Here is a 27,061-nt window from a genome sequence, read left to right as displayed (position 1 = left end):
TCTGCTGACTGCTCCTGTGGCTCCTCCCACAGACCCCTGCATAAAGGTGATTGGAGCCACTGCTCCTTCCTCAGTCTCCAGGATGTTGTGTGGTGGTCTCTTGCTGCTAATCGTGGTCTCTTGCAGCTAATAAAAGCCTATCGTTCGCCCTCCGTCTCCGAGAGTTATTGATGGTGCATCAAACATATAATCTAAATACTAACATGAGTGGTATATTTTCTGAAACATCATCTGAAACGTCGACTGAAATCCCAATGGTTTCTTTAAGTAAACACAAAAAAACCCCATCAGAGAGATAGATCTCTTACAAAGCCTTGATAAATGTTTCTCTCTTAACCTGAAACAAGTAAGGCAGTTGATCATCTCAGTGTTTTGCTGGGATAATCTTGTTCTCTAGTTAGAGTTCCTTACAAAGCAAGTGCAAAGTGACAAATGATGGACTTAACAACAACATTTTGAGATGTGATTGAGAAAGAAGGATGTAAATGCCAAGGACTGAAGGTTATCAGCCAGTCAGATATCGAAAGAGTGAAGATAATATTATTTTCCTTCGCACAGAGAAAAAAGGCATTTAAGAGGTTTTTAGATAGGCAAAGGAATATGCAGAGAATACAGGAATACAGACCTTGTGTATGCAGAAGGGATTAGTGCAATTAGGCATCATTAGCATAATTAATTTGGCACAACATCATGGGCTGGAGGACTTGTTCCTGTGCTGTACTGTTCTATGTTTTTATTTATAATCAAGTATAAGCATTTTTACAAACTAAAGGTAGTAATCAACTGAGAGGCAATTTAGGTCAGTAAGCACAGCACAATGGGTGAAAGGGACAGTGTGTGCATGTTGAGATTCATTTTAATGTAGTTGCCAGGGAACAGAATGGAATCAGAAGTATAAAACCAGTTTATGATGGGAGACCAAACCTAATTATTTTTCTCAGCTGACAAATGCCCAGCTTACATATGAATGAGTGTTTGACAGAGAACAGCAGGGTGAATTTACCAGTGAATGCAGAGTTGTAAGCATCTTCCACAGTGTGAGAACTGAGATGCCCAGCCATATTCGCAACCTGCAAACTTTTTAGGTTACAAATGGCTCACACGAAAAGAACTCTGTCCTAGCCCGCAGAGGACCTGTATTTATTTGGAGAAAACTTCTGCTCACCCAAAAACTTCTGTCACAAAAAGAAGGCAATGTAGACACAGTGGAAAAGAGAGAGAGACATCAGTGAGGCCAAGCATGCCTTTGTCAGTGTACATTTAGGAATTAAATGTGGCATAGTGGTATCAGCGCTGGACTTTGGAGCGAGAGGTCCCAAGTTTGAATCCGGCCGGCTCCCTTGCTTGCTCTCCGTCCGTGTCTGGGTTGAGTGTTGAACAAGCAACATGACCTCATAAAAAAAACCTGGAGAGGGATGGGCTCCGCCAGACTTCAGATGCCCAAGATATAGCGTACAATGAGCATTCACCAAAAAAGATCCGTGCAAACAGTTTGTCATGCTTTACCTGAAAGGAATTAAACCAGGTATTTGCAATTTCATCCACCTGTGAGGAGTGGTGAGGAGGAATTGGAGTAGAATGGCACAAAGCATCAATGGCCACACACAGATTTAGAACATATAACATCAAATATAGAAATCTAAATCTTACAGGCCCTCCGGCCCACAATGTAACCTACTCTAGAAATTGCCTACAATTTCCCTACTGCCTTCTATTTTTCAAAAGATCCATGTACCTACTATGAGTCTCTTAAAAGACCCTATTGTATCTGCCTCTACCACCTTCACTGGCAGTGCATTTCATGCGCCCACAATTTTCTATGTGAAAAATTTAGCTCTGGGAAAAGACCTCCAGCTATCCACACGATCAATACCTCTCATCCTCTGTCACTCCAAGAAGAAAAAGCCAAGTTCATGCAATCTACTCTCATAAGGTACACTCTCCAATCCAGGCAACATCCTTGTAAATCTCCTCTGCACTCTCTCTATAGTATCTACATCCTTCCTGTTGTGAGGTGACCAAAACTGAATACAGTACTCCAAGTGGGGTCTAAGGTCTTACATAGCTTTAACATTATCTCACGGCTTTTGAAATCAATCCCACGGTTGATGAAGACTAAAACATCATACGCCTTCTTAACAATACTTTCAACCTGCGCAGCAGCTTTGAGTGTCCTATGGACATGGACCCCAAGTCCTCCCCTCTGATCCTCCACACTGTCACGAATCTTACCATTAATATTATATTCTGTCTTCAAATTTGACCTACCAAAATGAACCTCTTCATGCTTATCTGGGTTGAACTCCATCTCAGCCCAGTTCTGCATCCTTTTGATGTCAGACTGTAATCTCTGACAACCGTCCAGACTATCCACAACACCCTCAAATTACTAATCCACCCTTCTACTTCCTCATCCAGATCATTTATAAAAATCACAGAGTAGGAGCCCCAGAACAGATCCCTGCAGACCACTGGTCACCATCTTCCATGCAGAATATGAACCATCTACAACTACCCTTTGCCTTCTGTGAGCAATCCGATTCTAGATCCACAAAACAAGATCACCTCGGATCCCATGTCTCATTACTTTCTGAATGAGCCTCGCACGGGGAACCTTATCAAATGCCTTACTGATATATATACACTTGATCCACAGCTCTACCCCCATCAATGTGTTTTATTACAAAAAGGGTGTTTTAAAAAGGGATGGAGTAGATATGTCACAGTGATTTAATCTTTGGTCCATTATTTCAATCAGAGCTATATCATGGCCTGGTTGAAAATATGATTGCAAGGATTCAATTGCAACTCACAGGCTACGTGTTCAAAGAAATTGCACAGGAAATAGTTGGAGATGGAGTATTAACGGGGGGGGGGGAGGGTCAATTGTTTTATTTTGAAATTAGGTGTTCTGATTTTAAGGAAATGAATGAGCACTTGAGGAGAAACTATTAATACTATAAAACAACAAAAGTCCAGAGACAGGGGTTGACAAGTTGACAGCAATAGGAAAAGAGCAGAACAGACTGCAAGGGAGCAGAATGCAGCTCTTGTTCAGAAAATGAACTCAGAGTCAAGCAGTGACAAAAAGCAAAATAAAAACACAAAGGTAAGGAGTTTTGGTCCTCTCCGTGAAATTTCTGATGGGAAGAGACTTCTCAAGTCCAACATTCATTCACAGAATAGTACATACACCAAACACAGGAAAACAACAATCAAATGAAATGGTAAACTCTACAGGCAAAATTATTATCCAAGTAGCAAACTCAATTTCTTTAAATTCCATGGCAATTAATTAGTAAAATTCACTTATTCAACAACACTACATTTCATGTACAACTCATTGTACATTGTATTCATTGGTTCTTGAGGAAATATGGTCTGCCTCGGGAATTGCTGCTGCAGTTCTACACTGCAGTCATTGAGTCTGTCCTGTGCACCTGCATCACTGTGTGGTTTGGAGCCGCCACCAAGCAGGATAGAACCAGACTACAGCGCACAGTGAGGACTGCCGAGCACATCATTGGAGCCTCCCTGCCCTCTATTGTGGACCTGTACTCTTCCAGGTTGAAGAAGAGGGCGGGGAACATCATAAAGGACTCCTTCCATCCTGCGCATGGACTGTTTGAACTACTTCCATCTGGCAGGCGCTTCAGATCCCTCCAGACTAAGACTAATAGGCACTGAAGTTTTTTCCCTACTGCGGTCACTTTGCTGAACAGTTGACTGCTGGTTAACTGTCGGCTAACTATTACTTGGATTACACTACTTGTAGGTATAATCTATATTTTCATTTATATTTATCATTATTATTGTTATGAGCAGAGAGACAACACCTGCCGGAAGTAAATTCCTTGTATGTGTACAGGTACTTGGCGATTAAAGTCTGATTCTCATTCTGATTAGTGGCAAAACTAATGGTGAATACTGATGATAGAAGAGTAGTATCAAAGAAGTGCAAGATCCTTTTGGTACAAGTCTGTCTCTGTGACAGAATAATTTTTTACTGTCATACTAGGTTATTTCACGCAGTGATTTGATTGTTGAATGAAGGGCTCCCTAGTGTCTAGTTAGTTTCATATACAAGTACAATTCTGAAGATTCATTTAATTGTTAAGTAGCTGGACTGATTTTAACAGTTAGAGTTGAACCTAACAGTATTACCATTTTACACAACTCATTACAGATCAAAACCTACAACTTTAAAAAATTCTGTTTGCTTTTGCAAATTATTTTCAATATGTATTATCTAGCTTCTGACACTCCAGTTAGGAGAAATTAATCTACTCTAACAAAACCTTTCATTAATTTGAAACTGTATTTAAACTTTCCCTTAATCTGCTCTGGTTTAAATAAAAGATTCCCAGCTTCATTGGCCTGTTCACATAGTCAGTTCTGTCTCTACAGAAGGACAGTACTTCTCTTGCTGTGGTCCAGTTTGGAACAACTGTCATCAACAGTTCAAATAATTTGCACAGGAAACAGTATTGAAAGTTAGGAAGGTAGGCCGTCAAATCAAGATATATCTGGAACCCTAGGAAGTGTGTTTATATTGTAGAAAATCTTCAATAATACTTTGTAAAGAACACTACAAATTCTGTTAATATAGTAGAAAATCTTTTTAAAATGTTTTGCAAGCAACTCTGCAAAGTGTGTTAATATTGCAGAGAATCTTTAAAAATGGACTACACAAACTTTCACTGTACCAAGTTATACCAGCGAGACAGTTCAGAACATCCACTAGTATCAACGTATTTGCACAGCTCCTAGTATGAAGTTTGAGAAACGAAATGGAAGATATAGATAAATGCAAGAACGTATGGTGTAAAGTTATAAAGTTAGCAGCATTAGCAAATTCATTGGTACCCAGTAGTAAAACAACATTTTGTTTTGAAAACCTTTATAATACCCCTTAAATCCTGAATAACTTAGAACATTCATTTCTTCCATAGGAGAATGAGAAGATGCCATTTGGGATATACTTCTATTGGTTACAGATACCAAAAACTAAAGATTACAAAGGCTAACAAACTGACGGCAGCCTTTCAGAAGACTGAGTTTTTCACTCCTGCTCATTTGCCTCTTGTTTCATTGGCAGTGCTTGAGACAGAAGCAAAGACCAGGGCTTGCACTCATTTGGGAGATTATAGATTGCTGTTCTTTGCATCTGTCATAAATCTTACAAGGCAGAAACATCAAAAAAGATGTTCGTGTTGTTTTCATTTTTTTTAATTCCCTCAAACATTTGAATGTCTCTTCAAGTCATGGGAACAAGTAAGGGACAGGACTAAACGTAATTACACGCTCTTGTCCAAGTATCAACTTCAAGTTAATTGTCCTTGATATGTAAACCGGCAGCTGATTAGTAGTACTAACACTTCTGAATTAATTGCCTGCCCTTAGTAAATGGTCAGTAATCTCACCCCGGAACTTCCTTTATCAATGGAGACAGGGCTCAAGACAGATGTTGTAATTTTCAATTGAAATCCTGATGGTTTTGTTTAATGAAGTTCAGGCAGAACAAAAGAGTGAAAAAATCAGTTCGGACTTATTCACACCCGTCCAGAGAATAAATGAATGGAAGCCAAGATAATACCAATAACTATTTGCCCATATAAACAAGCAGACTAATTTGCTAAAAGGATATTCCATGTGTTGTGATGTTGATTTGAAGAACAAAGGCAGGTAGGATTCTAAATGTGGAAACAAAAGCAAACCTTACAGTTAAAATATTATCCTTTGAAAAGGTTATTTAATTCTAATTTCGATTTGCAACACAAAAAGTGCATATAACTACACTGAATTGTACTTTGGACATCTACACAGAAACAAGAAAAGAAAAACTTTATAGAACATATCCCTTAAACGTGTCCCAAATCATTTTACAACCAATACTCTTTACTCTTTCAATGCTAACTACTGTTGGCATATGGGAAACCCAAATGGTACTCAGCAAGCTCCATTAAACAACTATGTTAGTGGGTTTCTTGGGCTTAGCACATTTACATTTAGCAAATGACTTCAGCCACCAATCTTCAAATCTGAATATGAATTGTAGATTTAATTTAAAATGCAGCTCTGAACAATAGGTTCCAAAAAACATTGAATTATAGACCAGACAATGCTGACTAAAATTCACTTAGGCTACGTTCACAGTCGACCGGATAATTTTGAAAAAGCCGGTTTCGTGTAAAAATGATAGGCGTCCACACTATGGGTTTTTAAAAATATCTCTGTCCATATTGAAACAGAGATTTCAGTGAACCTCCTCCTACCGAAAACAAGCAACATGTTTGGTGTTGAATCTCACTGTGAAAGTGCGCGTTTGTGTAGTTACAGACTAGAAAAACTTAAAACGACAGACAGCTGTTGGGTCTCGCGCAGGAGAACTTGAAAATAAAAAGAAAACAAATACTGGAGCATACAGAGGCAAACGACGAACATTGAAAAACTGACTAACTGTTGCAGTAATAAAGCACCTTGTTAAATGTATAAAACATGTCTGCATCATTTCCATACAAGATTACATTAGGCTGTTACACATCTATTGTCAGAGAAATACTTGCATAAGTAGGTAAACCACCTTCATATGAGCAAGGACAGAAAACAGGGCAAAATGAGTATACTTACTTATTCAGTAAGTTATGGGTCAAAGTATTTGGTGAGTGCTTTTCTAACTCTTCTAGCTTCAGTCTCATTGCTGTCCTGAAATTGTTAGGTTGCATTCAAGAAAACAATGAAATGGCACGCTGCCGTCTGACAGCGTTTTCAGATTTCTCCGGTTACCCCATCCACGCTGCTCTGGCTAATCCGGCATTTTCAAGATTACACACTTTGGAGAGCATTTTATGAAAAGCTCCAGTTTCGGGGGATGAAAATGCTGTTTTAGTGTGGACAGAGGGTAAAAACAAAGAGAAAAACCTTTGGTTACAGATTTATGCAGTGTAGTGTGGACGTAGCCTTAGATGGCTGTGGCATGTGTGCAAATCAGGTGTGGAGTTTGTGTGCAATTTCAAAGAGAGCATTGAGAATGCATTGTCAATGTGGAATTATCCTTTGATGTTTTGCACATAAAATATCAAGCCCCACGTTGGGCAGACCTTTCAACCAAAAGAGCCTACTGTACCTTGTTTTGTCAAATAAAGAAACTGCTTTATCTCTACCAGTACTTTTCTCCAGTGACTTCATTCACGCAACAACAAACCAGATAATCATTTTTGAGTCTGCTTGTTTGGGAGACAAACAGTGGGAAATTTCTTTCTTATGCAAAACAGTATGTCAGAAACAGAATCAGAATCGTGTTTGTTCATTTATGTGTCATGAAATTTGTTGCCTAGTGGTAAAAAGTACTACAAGTTACAAAAGAAACAAATAGTGCAAAAAAAAAAAAATTTTGTTTATGGGTTCAAAAACTGTCAGCAATTTGATGGCAGAGGGGAAGAAGTGTCAGTCTTCAAGATCCTGACAGTAATAAGAAGAGGGCTTGTTCTGAATGGTACGGGCCCATGATGATGAATGCTGCCGTCTTGAGATACAGGCCTCTTGAAGATGTCCTCATTGGTGAGGAGAGTTATGCCTATGTTGCACTAGCTGAGTCTACAACCCTCTAAATCCTCTCGCAATCCTGTGCAGTGGAACCTCCATATTATCTACTATACATCTATAGAAATTTGGAAGTCATTGGTGACATGCCAGATTTCCTCAAACTCCTAACAAAGTTAAACCACTGTTATGCCTTGTTTATGATTGCATCAAAGTATTGGGCCCAGGATTGATACTTTGATGTTGATAGATAGACAGGTAGACACTTTATTGATCCCAAAGATTAATTAGTGTCACAGCAGCACTACAAGTGTACAGATATAAATATTAGAAGAGAGGTAGAAAGAATAAAAAAATAAGTTACCACAAGCAGTCTAACAGGAGGAGGACACCACCTCCCCAGCTGTAGGTTGACTCATTATAGAGCCTAAATGACCTCATATAGTGCTCTTTAGAGCAGTGCAGTTGTCGCAGTCTATTACTAAAAGTGCTCCTCTGTTCAGCAAAGGTGGCATGCAGAGGGTGAGAAACATTGTCTGGATATTCTGGAGGGTCCTTTGTTCTACCAGAGTCTCCAGTGTGTCCAGTTTAATTCCTGTAACAGAGCCAGCCTTTTTAATCAGTTTATTGAACTTGTTGGCATCACTCATGTTGATGCCATTACCCCAGCACACCACTGCAAAGAAGATTGTACTAACAACAACAGGCTGGTAGAGCATGTAAAGGAGAGGCCTGCATACTTAGTATACTCAGGACCTCAGTACCCTCAGGAAGTAGAGGTGATTCTCGCTCTTCTTGTACACACCCTCTGTGTTGGAGCTCCACTCAAGTCTGTCATTCAGGTGCACCCCTGAAATTTGTAGGTCCTCACCACATCCTCATCCTCACTATCAATAGTAACAGGGAGCGGTGCAGGCTTAGTCTTCCTAAAGTCCATCACCATCTCCTTTTTCTTACTAATGTTGAGCTTCAGATAATTCATCTTGCGCCATTTGACAAAGTCCTCCACCAGGGCCCTGTATTCATCCTCCCATCCTCTGTTTATACACCCAACTATTGCTGTCAACAAATAATTTCCTCAGATGACTCGGTGTTGTTTCTCAAGTCTAAGATAGACAGGGTAAACAGGAAGGGAGCCAATACAGTTTCCTGTGGGACTCCACTGCTGCTTATCACCATGTCTGACACACAGTTCTGAAGCTGCGCATACTGTGATTTGCCATTCAGGTAGACCATTATCCAGGATACAATGGAAGTGACAACCTGCATTGAATGGAGTTTTCCCCCCAATAATGAGGACTGTATGGTATGAAGGCACTTGAGAAATCAAAAGACATGATCCTCACAGTGCTGCCCAGGAACTTGAGGTTGTTCACTCTTTCTACTGCTAACCTCTTAAAGAGGACTGGACTGGACAAGAGTATTTACTGTAACCTGAAAGGGTAGGAAGACTCCTAATTCAATATCTCGTTCAAAAGGAAGCACACTTAGAAACACAATACTTCCTTGGTACTGCACTAGAACTGTCAAGTTAAGTTTTTGTTTTTGATGCTCCAGGTGTGTTCTTCAGTACAAGACTACTGTGACATGTCTTCATACATGTATCTAAGTTTGCTGATGGTACAGAACTTAATGTCAACGTGCTTGTCTTAGAGTCATAGAGAAGTACAGCACAGAAAGAGTCCCTTCGGCCTATCTAATCCATGCTGAACTATTTAAACTGCCTACTTCCATCGACCTGCACAGGGACCATAGCCCTCCGTATCCCTACCATCCATGTACTTACCCAAACTTCTCTTAAACATTGAAATCAAGCTCACATGCACCACTTGTGCTAGCAGCTCAGTTCACAGGTCACGACTCTCTGAATCAAGATGTTTCCCCTCATGTTCCCCATAAACTTAAACATAGTGAGGAGAACTTGGGGGGGGGGTGGTGGTGAGGGTGCAGTGGTTATAGACAGGTTCGGAATAAGAATAAATTTTTTATCACTGAAATATGCTGTGACATTTGTTCTTTCGCTGCAGTACCTGTACACTGCAATACGTAAAAAATACTGTAAGTTACAATAAAAAATATATAAAAAGTAAATAGTGAGGTAGTGTTCATGGGTTTGCAGGCCATTCAGTGAATGTAATAGGACATGGCAGAAGAAAGAGAAAAATAAAGTACAAGATTGAAAGGTGTTGATATTCAGAGGTATTTGAGCATCCTAGTGCAGTTAATGTCCAGATACAGTACACATTTAGGTATGTAACCCTGCTTTGCAATAGGATTTGAGAATAAGAAAATTCACCTTACACCAATTATCTCACCCTTTGGGGAGACAACACTTGGAGTACCAAGTAGGTGGACCGCCTGTCTGTAATCAAGTATATTTGCAACAGCAGAAGCGCAACAATGTTTATTTATTTATTTCGAGATAGGGGAGTTAATTTACAAAAAGAGAATAAGTAGACTGAAGCTGTAGTCTCTGGAGTTTATAAGAACGAGAGAAGATGTCACTGAAACATATAAACTTCTTTATGGAGTTGGAGGATAGACGCCAGAATGACAGTACTCCTTACTGGAGTCAATAGAACTAGAGGTTTCAATCCCAAAATAAATCAGCCATTCAAGACAGTGATGAGAAGAAATTTCTGGGGAATTCTCTGCTGCAGACTCAGTCATTCAGTATATTGAATGGACAGAAATCAATGGACTTTTTGATTTTAAAGGAATCAAGGGTCATGAGGTTACTGCAGGAAAGTGTCAATAAGGTAAAAGTTCAACCATGATGTTACTGGGTGGCAGATCAGACATGAGGAGCAGGGTGGACTACTCTTGCTCCTTCTTCTTCATTTCTTATTCAGAATCCATCAGAAACTTAGGACAAGATGCATCCAGTAAATTATTATGTGAAACACTTGCATTGTGGGAAAGATGCGACCAACTTCTACAAAGCAACTGCGATATGGAGGCATCTGACTCTCTACTGTCAAGACCACTGCTATGCACAGAGGCTTTGAGGACAAGCTAGAAGTGTTATCTCCATTACTTAAAGCTAATGCGGTACAGGTGCCCGCAGCTTTACGAAAGTTCACTTTACGCCACTTTGCTTTTACGAAAAACCTACATTAGTGCCTGTTTTCACTAACCGAAAGAAATCCGGATCTACGCTTTTACGAAAAAAGGGGAAAAGCGAAAATAGCGTTCAGCGTTTGGTTTGCAGCGAGCTGTTATAGAGGCAGCGCGCACCCCGAGCAGCGAGAGCGGCAAAAAGCAATAATAGCGTTCAGCGTTCATTTTGCTCTCAGCATCTCAGCATGAAGCCGCCATAGCTTTGAACTGCGTGAGATTTTCACCACAATTGACAGTGCTGCACGTAAGTAAGACTTTAATTTTGAAAGGGCATGTCGGTTTAGGGCATGTTTGCGGGATGTTTTGAGTGCTTACAAAGAACTGTATGATAGAAAAATGCATGAAGCTTCCAGTGTGCTCGCTGTCTTCCTGATTCTGGTAAGTGAAACTACACCGTACATACATTATTTCTACTTTATATAGGCCGTATATTTATCATATCATTCCTGCTTTTACAATATGTTAGTGTTACTTTAGGTTTTATGTGTTATTTGGTATGATTTGGTAGGTTTTTTTTGGGTCTGGGAACGCTCAAAAAATTTTCCCATATAAATTAATGGTAATTGCTTCTTCGTTTTACGCCATTTCAGCTTACGAAAGGTTTCATAGGAATGCTCTACTTTCGGATAGTGGGGAAATCCTGTACTTGTAACTTAAACAGAACTTGGTGCCCAATTAATTTATGTATTGATTGGTTAATAGATTACCAACAACCAAGCTAAGGGTGGTATTGTAGCACAGCTGTTAGCATAACGCTTTTCAAAGCTAGCGACACGGGTTCAATTCCGCCATTGTCTGTAGGGAGTTTGTACATTTTCACCGTGACCGCATGGGGTTTGGTTTCCTCCCACATTCCAAGCCTTTAGGTTAGGGTTAGTAAGACCTGGACATGCTATGCTGCCACCTGCACATCCTAAGACAGTGTTGGTCATAGAGTCATAGAACACTACAGGCTCCTCGGCCCATCCCATCTGTGCCAAACTAGTATTCTGCCTATTAGTCCAATCAGCTTGTACCCAGACCATAGCCCTCCATGTCCTCCCATCTGTGCACTCATCCGAATTTCTCTTAAATATTGAAATCGAACCATCGTTGAATTGAATTGACTTTATTTCTTACATCCTTCACATACATGAGGAGTAAAAATCTTTATATTATGTCTCCATCTAAATGTGTAATGTGCAGTCATAGTAATTTATAATAAATATAACAATCAATGTAACATAGAAATACACTTATATCAGTGTGAGTTAATCAGTCAACATTGTTGATGCCAACAAAGCATTTCACTGTATGTTTCGATATTTCTGTGTACTTGTAGTAAATAAAGTTAATCTTATCTTAATCTAATCAGTCCCCTCTTTGCAGAAATAGTGCCATGCATTTTTAAATCATCTGATGAGAAGTTCCTCAATACAAGCTCTGTACTACTTTGGAAAATCAGTTTAGATTTTGTGCTCAAGATCTTCGAGTGAATGGTCAAGATCAGTAATTGTCTGCACAGATGTTAGTAAAAGCCATGAAAATCAATGGAACAGCCACCAATCCAACCATAACACTAGTGGAAGTTGGCTAAAATCATCAGGGACATGGATCTATACGTCAAATCACAGGACCGTGTCCCTACATGCTACCTTGCTGCATTCATCCTGTCCAAAGTGACACTGCTTTCCCCAGGTAGTAATAAAAAATAATTGAAAATGCTGGCCACTGAAATGGCTGTCAGGTTAAGGAAGCTAATTTTAGTACCTAAAATGAGACAGAGGACACATAGAGCAACAAAAATATTGCTGAAACCTTATCTCTGCTAAAAAAAAATACAGTGCTATAAAAAGTATTCACCCCCATCCCCCAGAAGGTTCCATGTTTTATTGTTTTACAGCATTTTATCACTATGGATTTAATTTGGCTTTTTGGATAATGATCAACAGAAAAATACTCTTTCGTGTCAAAGTGAAAACAGATGTCTACAAGTGATCTAAATTAATTACAAATATAAAACACAAAATAATTGATTGCATAAGTATTCACCCCCTTCAACTCAATATTTAATAGATATACCTTTGGCAGCAATTAGCCTTGAGTCTTTGTGGATAGATTTCTAACAGCTTTGCACATCTGAACACTGCAATTCTTCCCCATTCTTCTTTACAAACTGCTCAAGCTCTGTCAGATTGCATGGGGATCATGAGTGAACCGCTCTTTTCAAGTCCAGCCACAAATTCTCAATTGGATTGAGGTCTGGACTCTCACTTGGCCACTACAGGACATTAACTATGTTGTTTTTAAGACATTCCTTTACAGCTTTGGCTTTATGATTTGGATCACTGTCTTGCTGGAAAACAAATCATTTCCCAAGTCTCAGTTCTCTTCCGGACTGCATCAGGGTTTTCTCCAGGATTTCCCTAAATTTTACTGCATTCATTTTACCTTCTACCTTCACAAGCCCTCCAGGGCCTGCTGCAATGAAGCATCCCCACAGCATGACGCATTCACTACCATGCTTCAAGGTAGGGAAGCTGTGTTTTTGATGATGTACATACAGCGTTTGGCTTATGCCAAACATAGCATTTAGTCTATGGCCAAAAAGCTCAAGTTTGGTTTCATTAGACCATTAAACCTTCTTCCAGCTGACTTCAAAGCCTTCCACATGCCTTCTGGCAAACTCTAGTCAAGATTTCGTGTGAGTTTTTTTCAACAGTGGCTTTCTCTTTTCCACTCTCCCATAAAGCTGAGATTGGTGAAACACCCAGACAATAGTTGGTGTATGTGCAGTCTCTCCCATCTCAGCCACTGAAGCTTGTAACTCATCCAGAGTCGTCACAAGTATCTTAGTGGCCTCCCTCACTAGATCCCTTCTTGCACAGTCACTCAGTTTTTCAGGATGGCCTGCTTTCGGCAGATTTACAGCTGAGCCATATTCTTTTCATTTCTTGATGATTGACTTAACTGTACTCCAAGGGGTATTCAGTGACTTGAAAATTTTCTTGTATCAATCTCCTGACTTGTGCTTTTAAATATCTTTTTCGCAGAGTTGCTTGGAGTGTTCTTTTGGCTTCATGGTGTAGTTTTTGCCAAGATACTGCCTCACCAGCAGATGGACCTTCCAGTCACAGGTGTATTTTAACTACAATCAATTGAAACACTTTGACTGCACAAGTCTCCAATACAGATCTCCATTTAACTGATTATGTGGCTTCCAAAACCAATTGACTGCACCAGAGCTGCTCTTGTGTGCCATACTAAAGAAGGATGAATACTTACACAATCAATTATTTTGTGTTTTATATTTGTAATTAATTTAGATCACTTTGTAGAGATCTGTTTTCACTTTGACACAAAAGAGTTTTTTTTCTGTTGATCATGTAAAAAACAAATTAAATCCATTGTGATTCAATGTTGTAAAGCAATAAAACATGAAACCTTTGGGGGGGGGGGCGGGGTGGAGTTGGCTAAATACTATTTATAGGCTCTGTATAAGCCTGCAATTTCAAACTACAAGAAATAAAGTGAAGATGTGGTTCTTCCTCAAAAGAGAACAGCACAAGTTCCAAATATAAAAGCCTCCTTTCATACTCAATAGGTTAATAGAAGTAATACTTATGGTTAATGTATCATTTTTGATGGATAGTCCATTTCCGATTTATTACAATATTGATTATGTCAGTCAACCAGCATCTGCTTCTATCCGCTTACCAACGCAAATTTCCATGCATATGCTGATTTTTAAAATTTCCACACTATCTATAATACATTAGACCTGATGGTATGACAAACGTTCCTCTTTGTTTTAAAATAGGCTGTCACTCTTACTCACCTAAGTGGGTAGACTCTGCTCCACTTACCTGTTAAGTGTGCACGGTGGTTTTAAGTGTATGGATTTGTGTAAGTTAAAATGTTTTCTCTTTCATTTTATTGAAGTTTATGCAGTTAAAGCTGCAGTCCCAGGACAGTTGCTAGAGCATTCTAGCAGGTCATTCCCTAACCATCGTGTGGTATATTGGAAAGATCCATTTGGTGAGCTATCGCAGCTATAAGTAAATGACACAAGTATATGTATTGACAGCTAAAGAACTCGAGTTAGATCCATTTTCTTCTGCATAACAGGCACAGGTTTGTAAGCTGCTAGGGTTAGATCCTTGAGAAGCAATGGCTTCACAGCAATGCAATCTAGATAAAAGGAAATTTCAATGATCATAAATTTATGTTAACTATCATTTTAGTTCCCTTGCTCCATAGAGTTCAGAAGAATGAAGAGGAGTAAAGGTGTACACTATTTTCTAAATGGGAAGAAAATTCAAAATTCAGAGGTGCAAAGGAACTTGGGAGGCCTTGTACCGGATTCCCTAAAAATTAACTTGCCGGTTGACTGATAGAGGCAAATGTAATGTTCACAATTCATTTTGAGAGGTCTAGGATACAAAAGCAAGGATGTAATGCTGGGGCTTTATAATGCATTGGTCAGGCCACATTTGGAGTATTGTGAGCAGTTTTGTGCTCCTTATCTAAGAAAAAAAACTGTTTGCATTGGAAAGGGTCCAGAGGAGAATCACAGGAATAATCCTAGGATTGAAAGGGTTAACATTTGAGATGCATTTGATGGCTCCAGGTCTACACTCAATGGAGTTTAATAGAATGAGAGGAAATCTCATTGAAACCTATCAAATATTGAAAGGCCATGATAGAGTGGACATGGAGAGAATGTTTCCAATAGTGGAGGAGTCTAGGACCAGGGGGTACAGTCTCAGAATACAAGGATGTTTCTTTAGAACAATGAGAAGGAGGAATTTCTTTGGTTAGAGGATGATGGATCTGTGGAATTCATTGTCATAGACAACTGTGGAGGGCAAGTCATTTGGTATATTTAAAGCAGAGTTTGAAAGTTTCTTGATTAATAAGGGGTTAAGAGTACAGGAAGAAGGCAGGAGAATGGTTTGAGAGGGAAAATAAATCTGCCATGATTGAATGGCAGAGAAGACTTGTTGGGCCAAATGATCTAACTCTGCTCCTAAGCTTTTATGGTCTTTTTTTATTATTACAATCCAGGATTTTACCAGATTTTCAAAGACCACATTACATTAAAAAGCAATATAAGCTACAGATGCTAATATAACAAGATTTTTTTCCACTGGTTTAAAGGAGAAAAATTCATTTATATAGCACTTTCCACAACCTCATAATGTGCTAAAGTGCATTACAATCAATGAAGCAATGGAACATAGTCACTGCTGTAATGCACCAGCAAGTTCCTGGTGGAAAATTCCCATAAACAGTCATGTGAAAATGATCAGACAGTCAAAGGTAGTATAAAAACAAAAGAGATGGCAAATAATATAGCAAAAATTACTGAGAAGGTAGAGGATTGGGAAGCTTTTAAAAACCAACTGAAGGAAGGCCATAAAGAGAGAAAAGATGAAATATGAAAGGAAGCTAGCCAATAATATCAGCAGATACAAAGAAATGTTTATATCTTTGTTTTTATATATAGAGAGAGGGGGAGAGAGAGAGAGAGAGAGAGAGACAGTAAAAGAAACAAAGGAATGGATATCGGACCACTGGAAAATGATGCTGGAGAGGTGGCAAAGGGGGACAAAGAAATAACAGACAAACTTAATAAGTATTCTGTGTCAGTCTTCACTGTTAACGACACTAGCAGAATGCCAGAAATGCAAGAGTGCCAGGTGGCAGAAGTGAGTGTCACTGCTATTACTAAGGAGAAAGAGCTTGGGAGACTGAAAATTCTGAAGGTAGATAAGTCACCTGAATCAGATGGACTATACCCCAGGATTCTGAAAGAGGTAGCTAAAGAGATTGTGCAGGCATTAGTAATGATATTTCAAGAATCACTAGATTCTGGAATGGTTCCAGAGGAATGGAAAATTGCAAATGTCACTCCAGTCTTTAAGAAGGGAGGGAGGCAGAAGAACAGAAATTGTAGACCAGTTAGCCTGTCTTCAGTGTTTAGCAAGATGTTGGAATCTATTATGGAATGTATTATGGATGAGGTTTTAGGGTACTTGGAGACACATGACAAAATAGGCCAATGCCATCATGGTGTCCTTAAGGGAAATTTTGCCTGACAAATCTGTTGGTATTCTTTGAGGAAATAACAGGCAGGATAAACAAAGGAGGGTCAGTAGATGTTTATTTGGATTTTCAGAAGGCACTTGACAAAGTGCCACACGTGAGGCTGCTTAACAAAATAAATGTATTACAGGAAAGAGACCGCTTCTTTTTACATTATATGTCAATGATTTTGGTGAAAGAATTGATGTGTTTAAGGCCAAGATTGTGAACAATACGGAGATAGGGGAAGGGGCAGGTAGTATTGTGGAAGTAGAGTGTCTGAAAAATGTTTTAGACAGATTGGGAGAATGGGCAAAGAAGTAGCAGGTGGAATATAATGTAAGAAGTTCAAGATGTTGCATTTTGGTAAAAGGAATAAAGGCATGGATTATTTTCTAAATGAGGAGAAAATTCAAAAATCAGAGGTGCAAAGGGCCTTGGGAGTCCTTGTGCAGGATTCCCTAAAGGTTAACTTGCAGTTGAGTCAGCAGTAAGGAATGAAAATGCAATGTTCTCATTGTTTTCAAGAGGACTAGAGTGCATAAGCAAGGATGTAATGCTGAGGCTTTATGAGGCATTGGTCAGAGTGCACGGAGTACTGTGAGCAGTTTTGGGCCCTTTATCTAAGAAAGGATTCTGGGATTGGTGAAGGTCCAGAGGAGGTTCACAAGAATGAAAGGGTTAACATATGAAAACCATTTGATGGTACTCACTGGTGGTTAGATGAATGGAGGGGGGGGGGGGGGTACCAAAATGAAACCAATCAAATATTGAAAAGCGTAGGTAGAGTGGATAAGGAGAGGATGTTTCCTATAATAGGAGAGTCTAAGACCAGAGGGCATAGCATCAGTATACAAGAATATCCATTTAGAACAGGGATAAAGAAAAATGTCTTTAGCTAGAAGGTGGTGAATCTGTGGAATTCATTTTCTCAGATGGCTATACAGTCCAAGTGATTGGGTATATTTAAGGCAGAGGTTAATAGGTTCTTGATTAATCAGAACAGCTAAATGTACAGGGAGAAGGCATGAGAATGGGATTGAGAGGCCACGATGGAATGCAGAGCAGACCCAGTTGGCTGAATGGCTTAATTCTGCTCCTATGTCTTATGGTCTTATGGACAGTCTGTTATTGTAGTATTTCAGTGAAGGATGAATTGGTCAGGAAACAGACATTAATCCCCTACTCATCTTTTTTATAATGCTATGGAAATGTTAACCCCTCAAGAGGACAGACAGATTCTCAGTTTAACATCTCACTGAAAGGTAACACCTTCAATAGTGTGGAACTCCTATAAATACACTTCCTCGGCTAGCACTGAGCCATCTGCACCATGGCACCCAGTTGCTATCTGTAATCTCAGTCAGATGTAGATAGGTGTGCCCAGTTTGTTCTTAGAAAAAGAATATGCGTGTGAGGACTGAGCTGCGGGGTTCCCAAAGTAAATTATAGTACATCCTGCTACAAAAATATGCACCTGCAGACAAGTATTATTGGCAGACACAGCTCCAAAGTGAGTGTTCCATTAGGATTCAGTATTTAAACCCATACGTGAACAATTGTCCATTAGATTGGGTGATCCACATTCACAATCCAAACTGCATCACAGCATGAGAAGTGAATGGGAAAAAATGAAGGCAATTCATTGTATTGATACCTATCATACAAATTGTTGTGGATAAAATAGAAGTTATTAGTCTGAACTACCTAGCATGAATTTTAATTTTGACAATAGATGAGTCAGCTGTGTCTTTTACACGCTGGCTGACTTTTCTTTTACCTTTGGTTTTCACAACCCCACATTGTCTACTTTCCTGGACACCAGTGAATGTTAAATCTACCTGGGCATGTGTACAGGTATGAATGTCAATATTAACTTCTATATTTGATGATGTTAGAGGCCTATGAAAAAGAAGGTTAGGGAATCTTTTATCTCTGATTGCACAACTTCTACTCATTGTTTGGCTGGTGCCAATTAAAGCTGAAGAAATATCCCATAATTTACTATCATTTTCCTCAATGATATCTGAATCATTAAGGTGGTGGAGCTAAGATAGTGCTTAACAGCAGAAACAACGTAATTTCTATTTTTAATGTCTTCCTTTTTCCTTTTCAAGGATGGGGTTCCGGCAGAGACCCTGACCTAGATGTACGCTCAGTCTCGGTTGTTTGCAGTGGTGGGACACTCTCCCGAGAGCTGACAACCAGCCACTTTTCTATATTCCAAGGACGTGGCCTAGAAGACAAGTGTGCCATCAGGGTTCTCAGGCTCAACGGCCCTGTGGATGAGCTGACTCTCTGCTAGTGTCACCAACTGAAGCATCATGGGATAACATGGAACATCAGGAACAGCGGAACGGCTGTCAGGGGCTCTGTACTCAGCGACTCGGGCTGTCTCTCTCTCTCTCCCTCTCTCTCTCTCTCTCTCTCTCTCTCTCTCTCGCTGGTGGGAGACAGTTTGTTACCGATTCTCAAGTTGGGAAAACTCAGTAAATAAAAGTAGTGTAGCAGACTTTATCTTCACAAATTGGCAAATTGTTTTGTTACGGTTCCCCTCTCGCTGTGAAAGGGTGACATTTCTCTGTCCCTTTATTGGGGAGAGAGAGAGCCTGTGGTATGTCAAATTGTCGAGTGAATGATTAGTTTTTGTGGTACTGCAGATTGTATTCTTTTTTGGGGGCCTTTTATTGCTTGCTTAGTGGGTGGAGGGTGCTGATGCTTTTGTTTTGCTGAAGTGGGGAGAGCAAGGGTCAATGCTTGCTGCTGTTGTGCTTGGGAGGGGGGAGGAGGGCTTTGGGGTTCTCACATTTTTACTGTCACTCATTCTTTGGGGCATCCTGTTTTTGTGCAAGTCTGCGAAAAACAAAAACTTCAGGTTGTATATTATATACATATTTCTGATATTAAATGGAATTATTGAAACTATTGGATTTTATGTCCATTATCCCATGTTACAGAAAAGCCTTTTTGGTATCAGTCCTTAGTTTGTCTTTCATTAGTTATAATATAAAGTACTTTCTCCTATTAATTTTAACAAGTATTCTGGAATTAATTTTATACCTTCACCATCATTAAAAAATTTATTATTGTCACCTGTACTGAAGAGTGATAAGCCCATATTTCATGATATTTCCTGATAGCTCAAGCAACTGACGCTAGACTCACCCTCTAAATCTTGTCCAGACCGAAGTATGACAAACTCATCTCACTGGTCAGAACTCAAGATGCTCTACGGATTATAACCATTCCACTCTGACATCAACAAAACAAAATCACAAGAATGTTTACAACACACACACAAAATGCTGGAGGAACTCAGCAGGCCAGGCAGCATCTGTGGAAAAAAGTACAGTCGACATTTTGGGCTGAAACCCTTCAGCAGGACACAAGAATGTTTATTTTTATTGTAATCTTTGTTAGTGAAGGTTAATAAATGCATTTTTCACAGAGTGACTATAATCTAGAACTCCCTACTACCTGTAATCAGAACTTTGATTCTGATTCAGGAGTGAGGAGAATGGAACAAACTGAAACTCTCTGCAAAGGGCTAGTATGGATTTGATGGAGCAAGCTCCCCTGCACTGCAAGTATTTTATGACTAAATGCCACCAAGATAATATGGATTCCACATTTTAACATTTTATTTCAATGTCTATGTTCATTACCTATCTTTTGGATCATTGATAACAAATAATATTATAAACAATTACACTGCTTCCTATAAAAACTAGTAAACTGGGCATCATATTTATAACATGTTAAGTTTACAGTATATCAATATTAATCATACAGTTTCCCATTGTGGCTGGAGAATTGAAGGGGCACATAACTTTCATAATGTTTTGGCATTCAGAGATTTCAGGTTCCTGAATTTCAAAAGATCTCCATTTACATAGAACCTTTCATGGCCTCCGGTACTCATGAAGCAATTTGCAACGATTCTTGAAGCCTCAAAGAAACAGCAGTGAGATTGAGTACAAATGGTAACACGAAATCAGACACCGGGGAGAATATGTCTGCTCTTAAAACAGACTTATTTGTCGGGGCAGTCAGGATCCCCAGGTTAATGGAAAGGATGTTATGCAGGACACTCAATCATCATTGTGTTGTCACACCAAATTCATCCAAAATGAACTGTATTATTCACTCCTCCCGCACCACAGTCTAAAGCAGTTTGGAACTATGAAGCTAGTTCTTGTGGTAACCAGGTGGCAGTCTATTTAGGATGTTTTGCCTAATTCCACATATATGGCAAACAGTCTGAACGAGCACTCAATTAATCAGGAACTTAACAATTTTCTTGAGTTTTAACTCTTTAAACAACAAAATTAGTTTTTTTATATAAACAGGTGTGAATACACTTAAAATAGTTAGGCTCTATGTTCAAACAACAGCAAAATTAATATTAAATATCTCTGATATTTACAGAGATTCGGTCCAGTACATAATGGGTAAAGCCTTCCCATCAACTGAGCACATCTACATGAAATCCTGTTGTAGGAAAGCAGTATTTATCATCAAAGATCCTCACCACTCTTTTCTTGCTGCTGCCATCAGACGGAAGTCCAAGTGCCACAGGACTCACACCACCAGGTTCAAGATCAGTTACTACCCCTGAACCATCAGGCTCTTGAACAAAAGAGGATAATTACAGTCATCTATTGATGATCTAAGTTTAAGGACTCCTTAGCTTGTTATTTCATGCTCTCGTTATTTGTTGATATTTACCTATAGTTGCATTTCAACAGTTTGTTGTCTTCTATGCTCTTGCTCTTTCATTGATCCTGTTTAGTTACTATTCTATAGGTTTGCTGAGAATCTCAGGGTTGTATGCGGTGACAGGTATGTACCCTGATCATAAACTTTACTTTGATCTATTTTTTGGAAATCGCCAAATGATAAGCTGTTGCCATGTTTTCCTACGTCACAAGCTACTACACTGGAGACTAATTGGTTCAGTGGGTAGTCAGGGGCATTTATAATGATGACCATGAACTACAGAAGACATATTAACACACTGCATTGTGTGGTAGATTAGCTTTGTTTGTTAAATGTACTGTACGTTGAAACATATTGTGAAATGCGTCATTGTGTCAATGCCTGAGGATGTGCTGGGGGCAGCTCACAAATGTCAACATGCTTCTGGCACTAACATAGCATTGCTCAGAACTTACTAACACTAACCTGTATATCTTTGGAGTGTGGGAGGAAACCCACATAGCCATGGGGACAACATACAACCTCCTACCGACAGCGTGGAATTGAACTCGAGCCACTGACACTGCAAAGCGCTGTGTACCATGTTGTGTATGGTATGGAGGTGGGGGTGGTGGTAGCATGTAATATCTGCTCCAGCTAATTAATTTAGTCAGAGGCTCTGGGTCATGCTGCAAAGAAAAGCTCTCTTTGGAGATAAACATCTCCAAAGCCTGAAATCTCTGCTGCAGATTCATGAATTGCTTTGAGAGGGATTTTACACAGCACCCATGTTTAAAGTGATCATTAGGAGCAATAAATGTTAAAGGAACTTATTTACTTGTGAAAGATAAAAATTATGATGAAATGGCAGACATCCCACCTCTCCTGGAAGTTCCAGGATTCTCTCGGATATTGATACCGACTCCCTGATGTCCGCAAATTACATACAATATCCTGGAAATCGATCTTGCTCACTCTCAAAAAGAGAGAGAGAGAGAGAGAGAGAGAGAGAGAGAGTGACAGACGTAGCAAGAGAGTGACAGAGAGAGCATCCTGATTGGTCTCTCTTTGGGCTAAGTAGACCTATCAGTTTTCTCTGTGGGCGGGCTTTACAGTCAACCTCTCTCTCTCTTTCATTGTCCATCAGTTCAGTTTAGTGTCCTGCAGCGCCATGGCAGAGTGTTCCAAAAAAAGAAAATATAAAATTTACTTCACCCCCAGACTACACTAAAGTGTACCCCTGCCTAATAAGGGCCAAAAATAATGACAGTGTTGCTTGCTGCACTGTTTGCAACAGTGACTTTTCTATTACCTGTGCTGGGTTAAATGACTGTAAAAGACATGTTGAGGTGAGTTTAACAAGAGTCATTCGATCATTAGCATAGCTAACATTATTTAAACTAGCTGGCTAGTTGCTGAGGAGCTACCCTATTGGTGTTGCCAAATTCTAATTGTGATGTAGAAAGGGCATTCAGCATGGTGCATTACATCAAGACAGAATTCAGAAGTCAGCTGTCTCACAAAACACTTGTGAATCTGATGTCTTGCAAAATTAACAAATTCATTGACACAGACTGCTATGAGGTTGAGACTTTCCGCCATTTTCTGCCAAATCTGACAAGCAAGCCACATCACAGTACAAAGAAAGTTTGCAAAAGAAATAGAAAAGCTATTTGCATTAGCATTTAGCTATTAGCATATGGACTGCCAACAAAATACTCTCAACAAGTAACATGTGTGTGTGTGTGTGTGTAAATAGTTTTGATATGTGATCAAATAAATTGTTGTGTTCTTTCATAATCAAATGCCCTCTATACATAAACCCTTGGAAGTCGACTGGGGGGGGTGGATATGGAGTTACGGGGGGGGGGGGGGGTGGAGGTAATAGTGCTACCTCCCTGAAATGAGTTTTTGCAGGGTGGGATGTCTGAAATGGTTTACTCGAGCAGCTGTGTACAGATACAGACAGTAAGACTAATCAATAGGTAATGAAGAACAAGAGATTCTCATCAGCAAGTTTAACTCTAAATTGTAATGGTTGAAGTTTCTCATACATGAGATAAATGTATTGTTGCCAGGCAAGGATTTTGTTCATTCCTTGAACTGTGACTTCCTTGTATCTTCATTTTCTATATATGTATATAAAGATCCATTTGCCCAACAAGTTTACACAGGTCTCCAGTCAATTCCATTGACTCCATTCCCACTACCTATGTCTCTTTAAAATGCTCTATTCATTCTTCTCAATTTTCCTGCCACACACTACACCAAGAGGTAATTGACAGTAACTAATTAACTTCCCCGCCTGCGCATAGTCAGGTAAGAAAACAGTTATGATGGAATGGTGAAGCAGACTCGATGGGCTGATTAGCCTAATTCTGCTCCCACAGTGCAGAGAATAGTACATGCCTAAAACTTTTGCACAGTACTGTATTTGTTAATGTGGAGTGGAGAGCAAGTTTGTAAATCTGGCAGAAGCAAAGGATGCTTGGAATGATGAGGGTGAGGTGCCATGGTACAAGCGTGGGACAGGTAGCAGAGAAGGAGTGCCAGGGGCGAGGGATGGCATGGGTGCAGACACACCCAGCCCTGAGATGTCAGTCAAGGTCATTTGATTCCAAACAATTGGTTTATTGATCATTGCAAAATGTCTCTCTGGTGCTTCCTGCTCCTTCTCCTCTCCCTTTCCCTTTTCCAAACTATGATTCTCCTCTCCCTGCCCTCTTCCCACTTTCAGCTCACAACAGAGACCCATGCCATCAATAGTGTTGGAGGTGGATACGATAGGGTCTTTTAAGAGACTTTTAGATAGGTACATAGAGCTTAGTAAAATAGAGGGCTATAGGTAAAACCTAGTAATTTCTAAGGTAGGGATATGTTTGGCACAACTTTGTGGGCTGAAGGGCCTGTATTGTGCTGTAGGTTTTCTATGTTTCTATATCAGAATCAGATTTGTCACCACTCACATATGTCATGAAATCTGTTATTTTTTGCAGCAGCAGCAGTACAGTGCAATACATAAAATTACTACAGTTCTGCGCAAATCTTAGACACTCTAGCTATATATGTGTGCCTGAGACTTTTGTTCAGTGCTGTATGTTTCATGGTCCTTTAATAAAAACAACAGGCTCTAATCTTAGAGAGTTATAGCATGCAAAGCCCTTGCTAATCATTAAGCACCATTCTTTTGGATCTGGCCAGAAATTGAAGTACTCACAGTCAAAGAGAAAACGTGCAAACTCAACAAAGAAATCAGAAATGAACCCAAATTACGGAAGATGTTAGGAACAGGACTGTGTAATTTAAGAGTTAAGAGGCTCTATCGATGGAAGGGGATTTAAGGAACACTTAGACTAACTTAGGTGGCATATCTGCTTCCTAAGAGATATGCCTGAACCAGATGGGTTTTCACAGCAATCCAGTAGTTTCTTGTCCAATATTACTGATTCCATCTTTATCCTTTCAGATATATTTATGGGAGGCACAGTAGAGTAGTGGTTCATGTAACACTATTACAACGCCAGCAACCCGAGTTCATTTCTGCTGCTGTCTTCAAGGAGAATGAACTGTACGTTCTCCCCTTGTCCATATGGGGTTCTTCCAGCTGCTCCAGTTTCCTCCCACATTCCAAAGACATACGGGTCAGTAATTTAAATGATCACATGGGTGTAAACGGGCAGTGCAGACTCTTTGGGCTGGAAGGGTCTGTTATGGTGCTGTATCTCTAAAGAATATATATATTTGAAGTTATATTTTCTACTTGCCATTGTGAGGTCTAAGATCATGCCTTCTTAGCCTAGATTTCTGGTATGGCAATGCGACCATGGCACAACCATATACATGTAGTCTCATCCTACCAAAATATAAAATATCAGACAATTAATTTTTGTTCGTCAGCTTTGTTAGGGCATGTTCTGGGATTAGGGCAGATAGCAAATATTAACTTCAACAACTAACTTCAGCAACCTGTCTTTAGACCTGAACATGGATTGTAGATTAAATCTAAAATGAAGCCCTGAACAATAAGTTCCCAGAGCTGTGGACAGCAGGTAATTGAAAATCCAGACATTGCTGGATTTTGGGTGTCTGGAGAGTGGGCGTGAAGAAGGATGTGTGAAAATTATATTGTAGATATAATTGTAAATATAGAGTTGTCCTTTGATCTTTAGTATATAAAATGTCAAGTAATATTGTTTTGAATGAGCCTCTTTCTCCAAAAAGGTCTCAATATGATGTCTGTTGCTTGTTCTTGTTGAATAAAACACTTACATTCACTAGCATCAGTCTCACTCCAGTGATTTGGTTCACTCTACAACCAGCTCTGCCAATGCTAGTTAATGAACGTATTCTACCCAGAAAGCAGCGATGATGTGGTGCTCATAAAGCTTGTCAAGATATGAAACAGAGGCTTTCAAAGGAAACAGAATAGATTTTTAAGTGCTGCCAGAAAGGACAAGCAAATAAGACCAAATGCATTGCTGTATCAAGGGGCAAACTAACCCTAATGCATGGACTCGATAGGGTAAATTACTTCTTGTGCTCCTGTGCTGTGGTGATTCCACACTGATAAGATAATAATGATTCCACTTTCGTAACATTTCAATGAGTAGAATTGAAAGAGGATGAAGTTGCCGGATTTCCTTCTCTGAGCAATGAAAGCATCCCAGGATTTTTAATAAAAATCTACTGATTTCAATCGTCCTGCCCACCAGCACCCCACCCATAGTTATTGATTCCAGATCTACATTATCTGATTTCTTGAAGTTATATTGCCCAGCTACCATGTTGGCATCTGAAATCATGACTTTCAGTCTAGACTTCTGGTCTGGTATTATAACAACTATAGTCTAGTGCTGTTTCTATTGTGTTAACTACTCCTACTTCTTTGTTGCTCAGCTCTGTGATCACCTAGTGTTTCTGTGCACCACACCTCACTGTAGAGCGGTCCATAATTCTGCAAGGTCAGCAGCCTCAAAGGGCGACAGGAAATTAGAGATAGGTAATTCAACCCTTAATGTTTACTGTGGCCATGAGGCCCCCTCTGTTAATACAGGCTAAGGAGGAGGATTTAATTAAAAAGATTGACAATAAGGTGGCATATTGCTATAATCTGCAGTGTTCGTCTACTGGAAAATGACTTAACCTTTGTCTTGGTTGCTGTGGCAACTAATGGACCTGATTACACCAGTGTGCACGGCCAGCATTGCTATATTTTTAATGGCCCAGCTAAGATAACAAGGGAGATTAAAGTCTTATCTAGGCAGTTAAACAGCGACTCTTCATTTCTGATGTATTTGTGGAGAGAGGATATTCTTCCTTTCTGCCCCCAAAGTGAGCGGATTAATTACCTTCATCCATCCTGCGGTGCTAGGCTCAACCAGCCAGCTTTTTGTTCCCCTATTGATTGGAAATGGAGCATCAAGCTTCCTGCTTCATACCATTAGGCAGGATAATATCCATAATGCTTTTTAATCCTAAAGATTCAGCACCTGTTCCTGAGCCCCTCCCATGACAACACGTGGCAGAGTCAGGGACCTTTAGTCTCACAGCTGCTTACATGGGCCAATTGTCAAAACAACTCATTGAGGAGAATTAACATTTGCTGCTGTGTTAATGTATATTTTCAATTAAGGAA

General features: G+C 39.6%; 1 protein-coding gene across 1 annotated transcript in view; it reads right to left on the bottom strand.

Moving 5' to 3' along the window:
• The window catches only part of si:dkey-192p21.6 (uncharacterized protein LOC565246 homolog), a 342,161-nt gene that overhangs the window by 101,015 nt on the left and 214,085 nt on the right, over positions 1 to 27,061 (bottom strand). The gene's annotated exons all lie outside the window — the stretch shown is intronic.

Source organism: Hypanus sabinus, chromosome 21, assembly GCF_030144855.1.
Source record: "Hypanus sabinus isolate sHypSab1 chromosome 21, sHypSab1.hap1, whole genome shotgun sequence".
NCBI classification, from domain to species: domain Eukaryota; kingdom Metazoa; phylum Chordata; class Chondrichthyes; order Myliobatiformes; family Dasyatidae; genus Hypanus; species Hypanus sabinus.
The sequence above is the reverse complement of the archived record's forward strand: the minus strand, read 5'-3'. Positions and strand labels throughout refer to the sequence as shown.